Genomic DNA, 18527 nt, shown 5'->3' with positions numbered 1-18527 from the left:
CAGAAGTGTTGTAGCTTTGGTAGGAACAGGCTTTTAATTATTTAAAATATTGTTTTACCACTGCATAGCAATGCTTCCAAGGAAGACCCCCCCCCAAATGTCCATGATAAAATACAAGACTCAAAATAACATATAATCAAAGATGCACAGATTTAAATTAGCAATACATTAGAATAATCTTTTTTAACCTTTTGCTCACTTTTACCATATTGCAATGGTGTGGAACCTTTGTTCTGGTACTGAAAACCAATCAAAGGTACCCTGTTCCTTAATTCTAAGCATCTGTCTTTTGTAGTAGGACCTGGTGGGTGGATGTTGGTGTTCAGGTTGACAAGTCTGAAGTCCATCTACTTCTGTTGTAGAGCATCAGCATTAAGGAAATGGATAGGGGATAAGTGGAGACATTGTTTCTAAAGACCCCAGTTGATCCTGAAAGCATCTTCTAGTCCTCTTCCGGCTATTTTAGACATGCATAGCTCTTTCACACTGAAACTAAGGAGATATAAGTTCTTTTAACATAGGCTGTATCAAGCCCTTGGCTTTTACCCAAAGCACATGCACAGCTCATCTCAACACCTTCCCACTCTGTGCTTTAGGAACAGGATATGAAACTGCTTCTTAGACAGAGGATGCATATTTCTGAGGTCATGTTTCAGCTGAGCATCTGCATAACATCTCATCATCAAGCCCTTTATTTCATCTCTTTGCTTACCGTTTCTAAAATTATATTATTTTGGCTGGCATTCAGGTGGATTTTTTCCCCCTCATTAGAAAACTAACAAATGACAGACAAAAAATACCTAGGGTGGTTAAACTTACATTTTTTCCCCTTGTGAAACTGTCTATGAAGATAAACTGAGGATCTTGGATGAATGCCTGCTGTCAAAGAAGGCACTGACGCACATCTCGTTTGCTGCAAGGAGGGCTTTACAGTATTTCAGAATTGTTGCTTCTGCAGCATGTTTACACCCACATCCCAGGTTACTTTCACCAGTGAGAAAAGTCCTTCGATAGGCCTCCTTTCCTGGAGTACCTGCTGCCACACTGCTGGCCTTGCCAAGCTTAAATCCAGGACTTATATTCCCCTGAGGAGGAAGGAGGCTTAGTAAACCATGGATGCAAGGCTCCTTTGATCCTGGTCAGTGGGATATACATGGACAGCCTGAAGATAACCTCTGGCTGGGGGGGGGGGGGCGTGAAGGCCAGGCCTCCTTTCTCTATGTAGAGGTCCTATTGAGGTCTAGCTATTCCAGCTTGCTCCCTGTGTATCCACTGACCCAATTGCTCTTCTTCTTCTTCTTCTTCCTCCTCCTCCTCCTGCCCCACCCTCCATTTATATTATCCAGATTTCCACACCCTTCCTTCTGCCTGAGGCCCTGCAGCTGGGCTCCTTCCCTTCCACCATACAGATACCATACTCTGAGAGTACCACACCCTGCTCCATCTCCCCCAGGTGTAGCCGTCAGGCAATGACAACATATGATGGCCTCAAGAGCCATTGCCTGGTTGGTGCTTGGTGGTGTGGATCAGGGCATACTTAAAAGGCAAGGCGTCAGCAAAGGATTGGCAAGCACTGGCAGCCTATCACATTTGTGGACACTTAATTTTGGGCCAATGTAAACAAATCTGGGGTATCTGACAGCTTTGTTTCAGATTTCTTAATTTTCCTGCATTCTAAAAGGACTAGGCCAGTCTTTCTCAATCTGGTTCAGCCTGATGGGAATCGTAGTCTAAACCATTGGGGAAGGCTGAATGAGACTCTTGTGTTTGCTTTCATTTAAAAATTAAATTCAGCATAAATATAAATGACTTGCTATACCTAGGATGTTTAACCAGCACAAAAATGGCCACAGTTGAACAAACGCAGCCAGGTTAAAGTGAATCTCTTGAACATGTCTGTAAATCACTTTAGATCTCTCCTCTGTTTCTTTTTGCCATGGGAATGATACTACACAGAGTAACTGCCATCAAAATGGCTTAAAATAATAAGGATAAAGTATTCTGTTCCGAAATGTCAAGTTAGTTCTACTCTCTGTTGTTCTGTCAGCTGATGATGAAACTGTGGCTCCAAAAATAGGCAGTGTAAACCAAAGACATGACGTTCTTTCCATATTTGCCAAATAAGGGCACTTTCTTTTCTTTCTTTTTTTACGTTAAGTGAAAAAGAGATGGGGCAAAAACCAGGAATAAGCTAGTTTCAGTTGACTGCTAGAGAAGTCTCAGTTTGATGGACAATTTGGGAAGTCTTACTGCTTGCAGAATTAAGACCCACTGGGAAATTGAATGGGAATTGTTTGATTTATTGATTGATTTACCGAATTTTAGGCTTCACTTTATTAAAATTTCCAAAGCAGCTTACACCACATAAATACTAATAGCAAAAAATCTGTTAGTAGCAAATGGGATGGTGAGTTGCCACCATTCACCTGATATGTGGTTAGTCACCAGATTATAATAATTCTCAGTGGCTTGATATCAATGGCCATCAAAGGTGAACAAATAAGTTTTTGAGAGACTAAAAAATCTAACAGTTGGCAGCTACTTTATTTCAGATGGATGATGGCTCCACAAGCTAGACACCACAACAGGAAAGGCCTTCCTGGTCACAGTCAGATGTAGTTCTGCAGGCTGCAGCACAACCAGCAAGGCCTCAATTATTATAGAAAAATGGAACACAAACCAAATGTTTTGAACATTCTTTGAAAAATGTAAAATCTTTTCCATTCACTTCTCCTGCTTTACACTTAATGGGCAATAGTGACTGGCTCTATTGGCTGAATTCAGGCATTATACCAAACAGCGGCTTGAACTAACCACAATTAAGAAACCATACCATGGTTTGAGATTCTAAACATAAAACAGGCAAAACATGATATAGAGATGCTGGTCTGCTTCCATTTTCCAACTGCTCTTGTACTTAGCTTCCATTTCCCAACTGCTCTTGTACTTAGCTTCTTAGGTTCACTCCTAGATCTGTGGTGCAGCAGCCTGTGGTGGCAGAGAAACAGCTGGAACAGGTTTGTGAACTCAGGACTGTTGCTATACTCTTGCTAGATAAAATCTGAAAAGTGGAATGAACCAAGAGGTGGTGAGAAACTGGTGGTTGATGCATATCCCTGGTATGCCAGGGCATCCTGTTTACTGTTTGCCATGTTTACTTTTTCACCACTTTTGTACCAACTCAAAAGGATCATTCATCCAGCATGTGTCTGTAGCACCTGTAGTAAGTCTTACACGTGTAAAAAAAGCCACCAGAAATAAAGCAATTCAAATTCAGCTGTGAGTTATTGGGTACACAGATATAAACCAATTCAAGAATCCACCCCAAGTAATATTGAATTACCGTATATGTAATATAATTATTGAATTGCATGCAGTATAAGCACATATCACAGCTTCTAACCAGAGAAATTGGAAGGATTTGCCAATTTCAATTCCTTCTGTTTCTCATTTTTCCAATTTAAATTCAGTTCTCCAAATTTTGCAGCGATTTGTATCATCATCATCGTTATAAAATGCTTGTGAAAATTTATCAGCATTTTAGTGAAAATTTCTCCAAATAAACACATTTTTGCAAGACCCTTTCCAAAATGTAATGCATTTTATATGTTATTTTCAGTAATAACTTCCTTTTTATGCAGACTTTCTCCTATCATGTGCAGATTTGTAAGCAGGGTTTGGGTAGACAACAGCATCACAAAATTCAGGTAACTGCGAATACTCTTCATTGGAAGTCTTAAAACGTTCACGAATAAAATTTTGATAACTAAATAACAACCAAAGTACTCACTCAATATGGAAGAAAATATTTTGTCTCTTAGCAAGCTCATTTGGGGATGAAGTAATTCCCTGGAGAACAGGATTCAGAATGCAAACCTGCTTCCCTTTTTGAAAAAGCAACCCTTCGTGCCTTTCAATCATTTTGCCAGATTTGTCTCAACCTTTCTATTAAAATCCTTGGCAGAATATCATGCTTATAAAATTTTAGGCATGTTAGGTTAGTTTTGAAAGAAAATTAGGCTGGGTAAAAATAAAGCTTGAATTGGAAAGCTAGTTTTCCAGCCTAAACTGTGGAGAGAAAATGAATGGGAAAGTCTTCCAAGGTAAACAGCGAATATCTGGCTGTGAAAATCTTGTTTATTTTCAGACCAGTACCTCTGGTGCCGTCACGATTGACTTTCCGGTCATAAACCCCAAACCTCCTTTCAATGCATTTTTGGTATATTTAACTACTGGATACTTTGATGCCCTTCAGTAAGTGAAATACTTCAATTCTGTCCATTTACAATGCTTTCCTATATTGGCCCTACTCAGAGTTCAGTGGGTAAGCGTGTCTACGATTTCATCCTTAATGGTTTTGGACCGATAGGCAATGAAAACAAATCCTTCAATGAACACTCAGGAAAATGACCATTAGAAGAGTCCTGAAAGACGAAGCCAAAGCCCATCTAGTTAAGCATCCTGTTCTCACAGTCGCCATCCAGATGCCCATGGGAAGCCTGCAAGCATTCTTCTCACTTGTGATAGCCAGCAACTGGTACTCAGAAGTATACTATGTCAGCGGGTAGCACTGTGGTCTAAACCACCGAGCCTCTTGGACTTGCTGATCAGAAGGTCAGCGGTTTGAATCTGTGCGATGGAGTGAGCTCCCATTGCTCTGTTCCAGCTCCTGCCAACCTAGCAGTTCAAAAGCACACCAGTGCAAGTAAATAAATAAGTACCTCTGTGGAGGGAAGGTAAACACCATTTCCATGAGCTCTGGCTTCCATTGCACCAGAAGCAGTTTAGTCATGCTGGCCACATGACCAGGAAAGCTGTCTGTGGACACAAACGCTGGTTCCCTCGGCCTGGAAGCAAGATGAGTGCCGCAACCCCAGAGTCACCTTTGACTGGATTTAACCGTCCAGGGGTCCTTTACCTATTCAGAAGCATACTACACCCCACAGTTGTCATAGAACATAGCCATAGTAGCTATTAATAGTAATTTGATTGTCTTCTGTGAATTTGTTTGAGCCTCTTTTAAAGTCATCCAAGGCTATCACCACCTCGAATTCATGGTTTTACTGTGTACTTTCTGTTTAACTCTACTTTTTTTGGATCTATCCTACATTTTCCAGCATTCAACTTCATTGGATGCCCCCAGGTTCTATTGCTGTGTGTGTGTGTGTGTGTGTGTGTGTGTGTGAGAGAGAGAGAGAGAGAGAGAGAAAGGGAGAGGGGGAGAGAGAGAGGGAGGGAAGGAAGGAGAGAGGTTTCTCCCTATCCATTTTCTCTTCCATTACTCATCTTTTCTTACAAAGGCTGTATGCTTATGATGCTAGTTGCTGGAAAAGGCAGAAGGGGAAAGTTCTGTTGCACTCAAGCCCTGCCTACAGGCTTCCCATTAAGCATGAGGCTGGCCACAGAGAGAACAGGCTGTTGGACCAGGTGAGCCACTAACCTGATCCAGCAGGCTTCTTCTCAGGCTCTTAAAAAGCCACAAATGTTGTAGCCATTTTTCATAGGGGAGTCACCCCAACCCTTGATCCTTTTAGTTGCCTTTTCCTGAACCCTTTCCTGCTCTATAGTCTCCTTTTTGAGGTCATGTGCCCAGAATTGCAAGTGTAGAGTTACATTGTAGATTTGTGTGTTAACAACTTTGCGATACTGGCAGTTTTCTTTTCAATCATTTTCCTAATGTTTCTTAGCATGGAATTTGCTAGTACAGTATTTAATATATTGCGCTGATTTTTTAAAAAAGTGGGTAGCAACCTGCCACACAGGGGGCGAGGGTGGCCTTGTCATTAGTTGTCTGTCAGTGGCGATATACTGAGTCTATTTCTTAGCAAATAGAGGGATTTCTTAGCAAATAGAGGAATAAAAGCTAAAGGGAAGTGGACAGGGTTAAATGACTTCATGGCATGAAGGATAATGTTCCTAGGAAAATGTGGTTCTTGAGGTTTATCCACAGACAGTGCTGGGCTGTCTGCATATATAGAAGACATATTGGGCAGCTTGCCCTTCCTTTAACTTCCTGTTTGAAAGTTCCTAGTGTTTTTATTCAGGGCTAAATTAAATTTGGTTATGAGTATTCTAGCCATCATTAACCAATGATGTTTCACTTCCCGGCACATACTGGCGAAATGTCTCCCTGAGTCTCTGTCTCCCTCTTTACCCCTGCAAAACAAAGGTTTCAAAGGCAAGTCCTCTCCCTACCAGTAATATCACCATCCAGATTTGTTGTGCAAAATATTGGAAAGCATTTTAGATGTGATATATTTTTACCGCCACAGTTAGGCAGCTCACTTTGGATTTGGTGATGTGGCATTCTCCACTTACTGGTTTTGGAGGACTTGCTGACAAGGCACTTCCATCCAAACCACACTGCAATCAGTTGGCTTCTTTTGCCCCCCCCCCCCCCGATTTCAGTGGGCTTTGGATTAAACAGGATGTGCATTTAACCCCAGAGATTGCTAAAATGTGCAGCACTTTTCATATGTTCCATTGTAATAGCTGCCTACAAATACAAGCTATGGAGAAGGGGGCAAAGGAGGCCTGAGACATATTAAAGGTCAATAATTATGGTGTAAGCTTTTACGGATTGCAATTTACCTCATTATGGACAATAAAAGGTGTGTGGAGGGACTTCTTCCAATGCTTTTTCTCCACAATATGCATAATTTTATATATCTCTACCATTTCCATGTTCAGACCCACAGACCTCCCCCTTAAATAAATTCACACATGACTCAAATTTTAGTTTTGTTTTTTGGCAGAATTTAGGCCACAACTTTATTGATTACGGAGAGTGATATGCATAGGTTCTGGTTTGACTAGCTCCCTACACCCTTTCAGGCAGCACTGACCCAGGGCACCAGCATAGGTCAGCCAAAGGTGAACACCTGGGAAGGTGAAAAGCCAGGGACAGACTATGTTCACCACCCAGATGCCCCCCTGGACTCAGGCATGGGCAGAAACCAGTTGAGTCCCTGGATTCCTTTAATGGAATACCCTTCACATAGGGATGGCGAGACCGCTCTCCCATCCCATCACCTAAACCAGTGCCTATCCACAACCTTACAAGTTGTGACGATTTGCTACACAGCAGGCAAAACCCAAATGGCAACAGCCAATCAGCCAAGTGGGGAAATTCCTGCCGTGCCCGTCCCAATGACAGATGACACAGACGGCATAGCAAAGGCCAATAGCACAAAGCCCTAAAAGCCCTAAAAGTAGGGAGAGGTGGGTGGGTGTTCCAAATGCACAAGCCAAAAGAGGAAGCTCTGGGTCACATGCAAGGGTATATATAGGTCCCTCAATCCATTTAGACTGCGCCCCATTGGCCAAATTGAACCCAAATTGAGGGACCTACCAATCAGGTGTTGTGGCTAACCAATCAACCCACCCACAACACAGGGAGTCAGTCTCCAGGTCTCACTGCAACATGTGCCCTCTTTTAGGGAGGACACAATTTCCCCATACCTACCTTTTACCTAAACTAAACTTCCCCCCACCTACTGCTACTGAATTCCAAAGGCGAACCAGCAACTCCCTGCCAGCACGATGCCCTACACACTTTATAATGGAAGCCTCAGCCTTGATATTGTCTAAAATAGAGGTCTCTCTGGGGTGAAAGAGGACACCTTATTTTTCTAGCTTGCATAAACAAAAACAAACCTGGAAGTGCTAAGTTCATTCCTCAGGCAGATTCTGGCACCTATTCACGTCCCTTTCTGTATATTCCAAGAGAGAAATGGGTGTATTTCATAAAAGTACCGCAGTCTTTTAAAATATGTAATAAATGCTTTTGTATTAGCAGTATGTGTTGGCAGAGTTCTTGGGAAAAAAAACCTATTTTAAAGCATAAAGGCTTTGGCATTAAGGAATACAGTGTTGAGAATATTATGGTTTTGGCCTGGAAGATTTTTTTATGTCATTGGCTTCTCTCGTCTTCTATTCACAAGCCAAGAGTGTTCAAGGAAGTATACTTGTTTACATTAATATATGTTTTTAATGATCTCTGGTAGTAGGTAAAAAATGTCATGTTCCCACATAAATTCATTACAGATACTTCAATAGTACATGTTAAAACAGGACACGGAAGTTGCCATTATTGCTCAGCACTGTGGGTCTGGGTTCAGCACATTTCTTTCTAATTTATTGCCATCCGTCTTCACGGTACTGTATATAAATTATGAAATGGACTCCCTTGAGAGGTTGTGGACTCTCCTTCCTCGGAGGTTTTTAAGCAGAGGTTGGATGGTCACCTTGATTCAAAATGGTGCCCAATTATTGCCATAGACCCACTCCTCAATTTCAGGAACCATCATGCCCAAGTATTTAGTAGTCTCATTCTGATTTGTTTGCTGGGAGGTTATACCACAATGAGCATTCTTCCTGATTTGCTACTGTGGTATTTGTATGTCTGTTCATTAATCAGTTGTTCATCCCACACTTTTCAGTGCATTTCCCTATCACTTTCCTAACTGCAAATGTGTCAGGTTTGGTGTTTTGTTTTGTTTTTAAGTGTGTTTGTTGTGCCAGCCCTACAGAGTGTTTTCATCCACTTTGATTGCGGAAATTTCTTTGTTCAGTATGCGCTTGAATTGCTTCCGCAATATATTGTCAGCCTGGAGACAACCTTTGCCGCGTTTATGCTTTCCTAGTTTCTTCCTTTGAAGCTTCCCATATTATTATAGCTTCACCGTCAGCTTGCCATCCGAACAGAACAACCCATTTTTGGCAACTACTAATCATTGTCCCTCCCTGGACATGTCCCAGCTTGCATAGTTGTGTTCAGAGTTTGATTCATATGTGCTTTGGTTTCTGGATCTGTCTTGAATCTACGTCATATTTTTTCCTTACCAAGCAAACTCTGCCACTTGCATACATCAAATTCTACACCAAACACTGCACATGAGGCCAGGGCTGTGCAGAACGTGTCTGAGGCCCAAGGCGGGAGTCTTGTTAGAATAAAGTTATGAACCCTCCCCATTGTGCTAAGCTAGCAGCAGGAGGGGACTGGAATCATCAGAGCTGTCTCTTTGCCAAGTAATCCTGGCTAAGTTGACCTCTGGCCAGTTCTGGGATACCCATCATCAGGAACCAGCAGGAAACCAGAAAGTTGCGTTCTAAGACCAATGCAGGATCCATTGGATTCTGAGCCAGACTCACTGCTGTTGTGAAATGGCATCAGAGCCTAATCACTGTGCTCAGACTAGAGCTGTCTTTACAGATCATCCTGCCCGCCCCTTCCATAGCAGCTACCAATAGAAGCAGGACACTGAATGTCACAGTGACCGCTGTGGAAAGCCCCAGTGGCAGAGTGGAAGTTTGACTTACACCCTAAATCAAACTGAGAATAGACCTATTGAAATCAGTGGACTTATGTTAGTCATGTCCATTATGTTCAGTGGGCTTTCTCTCAGTACAACTTAGATCATGGGTAGGCAAACTAAGGCCTGGGGGCCAGATCCAGCCCAATTGCTTTCTAAATCCAGCCCACGGATGGTCTGGGAATCAGTGTGTTTTTATATGAGTAGAATGTGTCCTTTTATTTAAAATGCATCTCTAGGTTATTTGTGGGGCTTGCCTGGTGTTTTTACATGACTAGAATGTGTGCTTTATTTAAAATGCATCTCTGGGTTATTTGTGGGGCATAGGAATTTATTCACCCCCCAAAAAAAATAGTCCGCCTCCCCCACAAGGTCTGAGGGACAGTGGACCGGCCTCCTGCTGAAAAAGTTTGCTGACTCCTGACTTAGATAGTGACGACACTTTTGCATATACGTAACTAGCTCTGTAATCCTATAGTGTTATGATTGTTTCACAACATCCAGTCTTCTTCACACCATCAGTTTGTGAAATAATTCATAACTGTACTGTGTCACCCGGCAAGGTGTCCGCAGACAGTCTTAATGTCTGCCTTTGGAAGTGTAGCTTACCCTTCGCAGAGCTATAATTCCCAGCATCCGTAATGAACTACAGCTCCCAGTTTAGGACAGGCATAGTATGTGTGTGTGTGTGTGTGTGTGTGTGTGTGTGTCTCCCTAGTTCCAAATAGGATCATCTTATTTTATCTTGCCCTTGATGGCCCTACGAAACTTGAGCGAAGATGTGGTTAATAAATTGGCCACAATTTCCATTGTACAAAAGAAAAATAAGTCTCCATGTGTATTTCCTATCATTATTTTTTTTTACTGCAATACTATCTCGTAGACGCGTACTGGAAAAGCAGAATGTCACTGCCAACCTTCCTCTGCTCATGAACCAAGTTTCTTCTTTCTTTTCCTTCCTGCTATTTTGTATATATTTACTGTTATACATACAATACATACAATGCTATTAAAGTAAAAAGAGAAAAGAAATTTAGTTTCTGTCTGGGTATGCCACAAAGAGAGGACCATACACTGTGTCGTATTTTGTTGTTGTTGCTGGAGTCTGTCTGTTTCTTTCCGTGATTTCACGTGCTAATGTGAATCGCCTGGATGTCATTAGTCATTGAAGAAGGCAAAAAGAATTAGAGCTGCCGGAAAAGTAGAAAGAACAAGTTCTTTTTGTTGGCTGATGTTAAAGACTTCTTGGCTGAATTTCTTATACTGAAATTTCCCACCTGTCATTTCTTTCTAAAAGACTTCTTGGTTTCAAAACTTTCTTAGACACTATAGCATTACATGCCCCATTAATGGCAAATGAACAATTCAGACAGGACACAGCATGCGTTTAACAAGTATGGTATTAATTCAGGGAGCCAGGAGCAATAAAGGGAATAAAATATACTTGTGAATCTTATTTTTTTTTTACATGAAATTTATAGGAGAATACAATGTTTGGAGTCAAGTACTAAAAAAAGTGATAAAGAGTTCTATACATAAATCTATAGAGTGATAATTAAAGTATATATACTTTTAAGCTCTCCCCCAGCCTGCCGCCAATAACATTTCAGTTCACAGAGCATGTCTCATTGCAATCCATGAAGCTAACACTACAGAGATAAATGTTTTGTATTTTATCAGCAGGTTAGATACTCAACTTTTGTTCAAGTAACAAGAACAGTGGATTTAATATGCAGCACATGGGGCTGAAGATTTGTCAGGATTAAGGGATTTTCACGCAATCAGATTTTGAACATTGTTAATGAATAGGTAAAAACAAAACAGAATCACGGGAAGCTAAATTTAAATCCATCAGTAAAAGCAACTTGCATTTTGGGTTGAAAAGCTCCTTCTGGGGAAAGAGAGTAAAGGTCCTTTCCCTTGAAATGTCAGTTAACGTTATTGGCACAGAACAGTTTTCGTAAATGTTGTAATTGGGTGCATTGGGATTTGAGTGTTTTGAACAGGAAGTGTAATGCAGGTAAAAGATACAGTATTTCTTGCAATTTGCTTTGAGAAAAGATCTGATCACAACTTGAATGCCTGTTAGGTTGGTCTGTAAAAATAAAAAGTGCCTTTAAAAAAATACCCATGGCCAGATGAGTTACATATCCCATGATCCACTGCAAAGTCACGAAGAACATTTCTCTTTTCAGAGTGTCAGATGCAGAATACTGTTTTACTTGAAAATTCCAAAAGTCGTAATTGACACCACCAGTGTTAAAGCACATTTCAGAGCAATTACTACCCAGGACATCACTATCAACTCATACAGAGACACAACTGCCTCTTATTCTTTAAAATATAGTGGCACAAACATATAGGAAGCCTTGGAGGCTGGTTCATAAGGGAGAATAGCTTCCTTACAACAAGCCTGGTGTGTGGCCCTGAATGTCAATTTCCGGGGGGGGGGGGGTGTGTGGCAATACTAGAATTACTGGAATTTGGCTCCCTCTACAGTTGGTCTCCCTGTCTTCTGCCCTACCAGTCCCAATAGGCAGTAAGTCTCCACTGGTAGGAAGTATATGGAGGAGTTAGGGATTAAGCTGTATTAAGCTGTCCAGAGTTTATAGTGTAGATAATTATTCCCAACTATGCTTGATTTCCACAGGAACATTACGTGAAGACCAGAAGCCCCTTCCTCCTAACATCAAGGCAGCTTAAACAGCATTCTCTTCTAGACTAAACAAGTTCTGTCCCAGGTATACACACAGATACAACCTCAGGCTCATGGAGGTCAGGTATGGTAGAGTGGCACCAGCAGCCACAATCCTAATTTTACACACACACACAGTTACTTCTCTACATGTATTATGGATGGGAAATAAATTTTTAAAAAGATGAATGGGGGGGGGAGAGATGAATGAGAAACTATATAATTTGTACTTCTAATACAAGAACCAAAGCACAGCTATCCTTTGAAATCAACATTTCTCTGCTTTTTGTGATGCACGTCTTCAAACATTGTGTACAAAAATGCATATAAAGAAAAGTGTGTATAAAAATGCAGATGAAAATAACAGACAAAATGCATCATATTAGGGAGAAATGCTTGCAAAGATTAGTCAAACATGCAAACAAAAATGTGTCGATTAGGAGAACGTTGCACTAACTTGCTGCCAAATTTTCATAGAGATTTTTATAAAAATACAAATTGCTGAAGAAATATGGGGGAATGAATTTAAGATTGGAAAAATGAGGAACTGAGAGTAACCAAAATGGACAGATTAATCCATCCCTAACACATGTACAGCGTCAGTACAAGGTTGCTGGCATCCAACAATCAGCCTCACTGCCAATGAGTATTGCTGTCAGAGTTAGAGAAGCAGCTGGTTTTTTCTTCTATCTGATTGCTTTAAAAGATATTCTTTCTTGCTCTTCCAGTGTAGAAATGAAATGCCTAAAGCTGCAGCATACTTATGATGCACACAGGAAAATAGGTCAGCTTAGGGCTGGGGAAAACTCTGGCTGCACCTTTATAAGCTGCTCGTTTTTTGTAAGAGCAGAGCGTCATGCTCTGAATAAATGATCTCTCGCTCTCACCACATCCCTGCTCCTTGTGCGAGAATATCCCTAGACCACAAGAGACCTGGTGGGAATGCTGGTAAGCCACCTTCATTTTACTGCAGTGAATGAAATATAATGTACACATACATGGAAATGTTCATCAGGATGTGAAAATAAAATTCCCATCTTCTCAATAACTTGTTTAATCCATCATGTGTATGTTGCATATACATTGAGATCATCTGAGGGTGCAGACCAGTAGCCATGAACGTAGTTTTATTATTTTGTGCACTCTTAGATCCTTGAATCATTCTTTCATTCATTGAAATATATAGATCGTCAAATAGGGGGCCGGGTACAGCGAAAGTTTGTTTTATTTTATTCTTATACCACCTTTCAAGAATAAAATTCTTCCTGAGGCAGTTAACATGAAATACCACAATAAAATACAGTAGATAATATTTTTTTAAAATGTCAATAAAACAAATCCCACCTTATTAAAAGTAGCAACCCAGCATCAATAAATAAATAAATAAATAAAAATCAGCATAGCACAGTCACCAAGGTCAGACTACACAATGAGATTCCCAGCCACAGTTAGTTTCTGAAGTACGAATATGATTTTTCCTTACAGCAGGCCTGGGGAAGAAGAAGAAGAAGAAGAAGAAGAAGAAGAAGAAGAAGAAGAAGAAGAAGAAGAAGAAGAAGAAGAAGAAGAGTTTGGATTTGATAGCCTGCCTTTCACTCCCCTTCAGGAGTCTCAAAGTGGCTAACATTCTCCTTTCCCTTCCTCCCCCACAACAAACACTCTGTGAGGTGAGTGGGACTGAGAGACTTCAAAGAAGTGTGACTGGCCCAAGGTCACCCAGCAGCTGCATGTGGAGGAGCGGAGACAGGAACCCAGTTCCCCAGATTAAGAGTCTACCGCTCTTAACCACTACACCACACTGGGGAACATTTGACCCTCCAGATGTTGCTGAACTACAGCTCCCATCAGTCCCCAAAAGCATGGCCTCTCCCCGGGGATGATGGGAGTTGTCATTCAGTAACATCTGGATGGCCAAAGGTTCCCCACACCTGTCCTAGAGCATCTGAGGTTACATTCCTAGTCTGCTCTCTCTGTGTGTTCTTGATCAGATTTTCCACAGAAACATCAAACCTGGATTAAATGGCAGGGGGCACAAGTTAGCATCTTGATATCAATGATGTGATGCAGATGCTGTGAAAAGCCTGAATGTGTGAGGAGCCACAACCCCACAATAAACACTGTTCTGTATCCAACCTTACGTGTTGGATACACGCGGGACGTGCGCCAAAACATTGCTCTTCTTCAGGGTGCCAGCTAACCATGACCATTCCCAGGATATTCTCCAGAGTAGCATGCAAAACAAAAACAGAAAAAAACAGTAGTTGACTTGCTGACCAATAAATATAGAATTTCAGGTAATCAAGAAGAAAACCCAGATTCTGCCAGGCTCTGGCAATGACTCACCATATGTTGTCAAAGCCCATCCTATCAATAACCTGTTACGTTCTGCACTGCAGGGGGGGGGGTCATAAGGTCCAAGCTATTTTTCCGCCTGAACCACAACAGTAAAGTCACCACCCCATGCCAAGGTTCATCACGCTGAAGGCTGGCCAAGTTATTTTGGCAATGAGGCTGAAAATTCCAACAAACATCTCTCTCCCTGGGAGCAGAAATTTGCTGCCCTTTCCTAACAGTCCAAAGCATCTCCCTGAGGCATCTGTCTCACTCTGCTTATTGGCAGCAGAGCATGGGCTTCACATGCAGAGATTCAATCCTTGGATTCTCTCTGTGACCCCAGGTGAGACACAGCAAGTCACATTAGACAGCATAAGGCTAGTAGGATCAATGGTCCCATAGCAGATAATGGTTCAGTATGCATATAATGGTCTCGTTATATGCATATATGGTTCTACCTCTGCCTGATTGTGACTGTTGTTCTTCCAACCCTTAGACATGCCTAGGGAGACAGTGTTGCTGAATCCCAAAGCTGGGAACTTTGAAAGCAGCTATTTCACCACATGTGTATTACATAAAATGACCAAATGCATATTACAAAACCATGCAGGACAAGCCAGGGCTTGGGGATTGTGTGTGCCCCCCCCCGATGTCATTCTACAATTTGCATCCTCTCTGGCCGCTGGCCATGCTGGCTGAAGATGAGGGTAGGAGTCCAACAACATCTGGAAGCCACAGGTTCTCCATCCATGGTGGGCCATTTTAGGCTCTAAGACGTCCAAAAAGGAAACAAACATATTCCACCCTTCAGACAAATATTTACCATTCATTGTTATGAATCTCAAACTCACATATTTGTTGTTGCTCTTGTTATTTCCTGTTATTGTTTCTTGTGCTTTTAAGGGGGTTCTGTTTGTTGAGTTCTGTTGAACGCTGTTGCATAGCTACTAAATTTTAAGATGCTTTGAACTGACTGCCCTTTTATCTGTTATCAGATTAAATCTCCAAGTTTAATGAGAGGCAAGATTTATGAGCAGGTAATCCTTGCCCGAACAGCAAGCAAGTTTCCCAATGCATTAAGAATTAGATCAAAGTGCACTCATTACTACAGACTTCTCAGTGCAACTGCACAAGAACCAACTGATTTCAAGGCATGTGTTAGCTTTATTGGGAGTTTACCTCTCAAAAATGGGCTGGTGTTCTTCAAGTAGACGTTAACATTTCTTGACATCCTCCTGCTTTTGCTGAAACATTGTATCCATGGCCTCCTAATCTTCCAGCCTTCTAATCTTCTCTACGTGATCAGTGACCCATTGTATGCTGTCAAATCCCATCTTCTCAATAACCTGTTTAATCATCATGTGTATGTTGGATACACATTGAGATCATCTGAGGGTACACTTTTTGGTTTCCATCATGAACCAGAAGAGCAGCATACAAATGTCACAAAAAAAAAAAAAACAAAGGACGTGGAAGCTGTGGGGCTGTGCATGCCAGCTCTGCCCAAAATGTTCTGCACATGCCCCAGCACTGCATGCTCCATCAATACCATGATATTAAGCAGGAAAGTCTGAAAGGGGCTTCTAAGTGCATTTAGCAGAACGTGGTGAGAAGTGTCCTCATGACTGGGGACCCTGATAATGCAGGAGTGGATGGGAACACTGGTGGAGGAAGCAAAATTGCCATTCCCTGTTAAGGCCTAACACCTGCAGAGGCCTTCGGTTTTCTCTGGCCAGAGAGCGTATCCGCAGGGTTCACTAGAAAAGGCTAAATATGTTTAACCGAGTTAGCATTTCAGTTAGCTAAACATTTTAGCGCATATCTTTAATTATATGGTACTCTGCTATGAAACAATATAATTGTCTCCAGAAGTGTGTGGCAACTTCAAGAATAATTAAATGCTTAAGTCATAGAGAGTGAGAGTTATAATTTCAGTGGCATCAGCTTCAGATTGCTACCAAAGCATGGCTTAAATGTGATTTAAGGACAAACTCTAATAACTAAAATAACTTGTTTTGGGAGATTTGCAAGCAAGCATGTCCCCAGTTCTGGGTGGCATTACTTCCTTCCCACCCACCACACAAATACGCACACTACGCAAGTGTGCAGAAAATGTCTTCCTGGGAATAAATTTACAGAGGGGTCATGGTTTTGATCTGTTGCAGCAAACACAACACATGGCATCTTATGGCATCTTGTGGCCTGAAGGCTACAATTTGCTCATGTAATGAACCATAAGTCTTCATTGTTCATCTTCTCTGTTGTTCTACCTCCAGTACACTTCCTTTGAAGTAGCTTTTGCGATGCAGAATCCCCTTAGAAACACCCCCCTTTCCTTTCCACCCAGAACAGAGAGAGTTCACCATTCTGGCATTCCAACCTGTTTTCAGATTCTCTTCTGAAGAGGGCCAATATTTAGAGGACACTTTTGTTTCTCTCCTTGGCACACTGAAGGTGGGGTGAGGAAAGGAATGCTATTCTCTGAAAAAGTTCAAGTGGGTCTTCTCTTCCCCAGAAGGGAAGAAATGTAAAAAAAGGAAAGCAAACTACAATTGAATTACCACCCAGTGGGTGGCAAAACAAGCACAAGCTCTCTGGTTTGGGATTCCTTCACACTTCCCTGCTCCGAAAGTAGCACAAGCAGAGACAGGGAAGGCAACAAGTTATAGCTGAGCATTTATTCCCATTCTGATTCATGCTCCAGTTTGACTTCTTAGGCTTGTATATTGCCTGCTAAGGAGCTGAAAAAGCTTAGGTCAATTCGTGTGTGTGTGTGTGTTTTCAGGAGTTGACCCACTTATCTGTACACTGGGTGGTGATGGAAAATGTGAGAGTCAGAAATAGACAGATCTCCTATGCAGACAGATCTATGTGCTGAACTAAATTGGTTCTGGAGTCCATAAATCCGATTGGTCCAATTCTTTACATGTTATATCCCCGCCTCAAATATGAAGAGTGCTGGGACACAAAAAGGGGGATGTGTAAATGACCCTTTGATACTGCCTTTGATTTTCCATAAACTCATCACTGTTCATCACAGCTGACCATTTCGGCTGCTGATTCAATGCATTAGTATTACAGCATTGTGAGCCTGACCAGCTTGAGGACATGTTGCTAATTCCTAGTTTTTATGTTTTGCAATTCTCCTTGAGAATGATAGGAACATCAACACGCCAAGGCAGGACATGCTGTATTGCAATCAAAGCATGTGGAGACAATGAGTCCAGTGCACCAGCAACTGTGGGTGGCCAGACAACTTGTTTATGAGCTTCTTAAAAAGGCAATAGATTTCTGAAGAACCAGGCATGGGAGCCATCAAACCATTGACTGGTTCAATGCTATGGAACGCTCTTCCAGTAGAGATTCAGCAAGTATCTTTGCTATTAATTTTCAGGCATCTCTTGAAGATTTTTTGTTTGTTGGTGCTTGAAGGCCTGTGCAGTTGTTTACAACTTTTACTGAGAAACAATACAGTGGTACCTCGCAAGACGAAATTAATTCGTTCTGCGAGTTTCTTCGTCTTGCGGATTTTCAATCTTGCGAAGCACGGATGCACCCTGGTACTGTATTATGAACATTATTACTCCTTTTATAATGGGATAGCGGGCAAAGCACAAAGCGGGTCACTCCCCAGCAGGAGGAGTTTCCCCAGCCTGGAGGATCTGTTGCCGGGAAGAGGCAAAGACACCCCCTCCCACCTCCCCACGAAAACAGCCCCCTTCCTCTGTCGCCAAGCCTTGCCGCGTCTTCGCTCCGCCAAACCGCGTCCCACATCAAAGCCCCAGCCCGCTCCTCTCCCTCTCTCTCCAAGAGGTGCCAAAGGAAGTTCGAACCCAGGAACCGAGGATGGACGCACGAAGCACCCGGTGCGGACTCTCCCTTGCTCCCCCCGTTACCTTGCGCCATGCTGCCGGGTTCCCACAGTCTCGGCAGCTGCTCCCGGCTTCTTCCCACCCCCGCAAAAGCGCCTTCGCGGCGGCCCAAGGGCAGTGGATTCCTCCTCCTCCTCCTCCTTGGTCCCCCTCCTCCTGCCTTTGTGCAGTTAGGGCAAAATGGAGCAGCCATGTGGGGAGGGGGAGAGAGAGAGGCAGAGGCGGCGGTGGCGCAGAGACCCAGCCAGATCCGCTGGATCCCAGCCCACCTGCCTCCTCTGTGCCCTCTCCAGAAGAGGATCCCTCTGCGTC

Source organism: Podarcis melisellensis (genome assembly GCF_964234715.1).
Source record: "Podarcis melisellensis genome assembly, chromosome: 3".
Taxonomy (NCBI): domain Eukaryota; kingdom Metazoa; phylum Chordata; class Lepidosauria; order Squamata; family Lacertidae; genus Podarcis; species Podarcis melisellensis.
The sequence above is the reverse complement of the archived record's forward strand: the minus strand, read 5'-3'. Positions refer to the sequence as shown.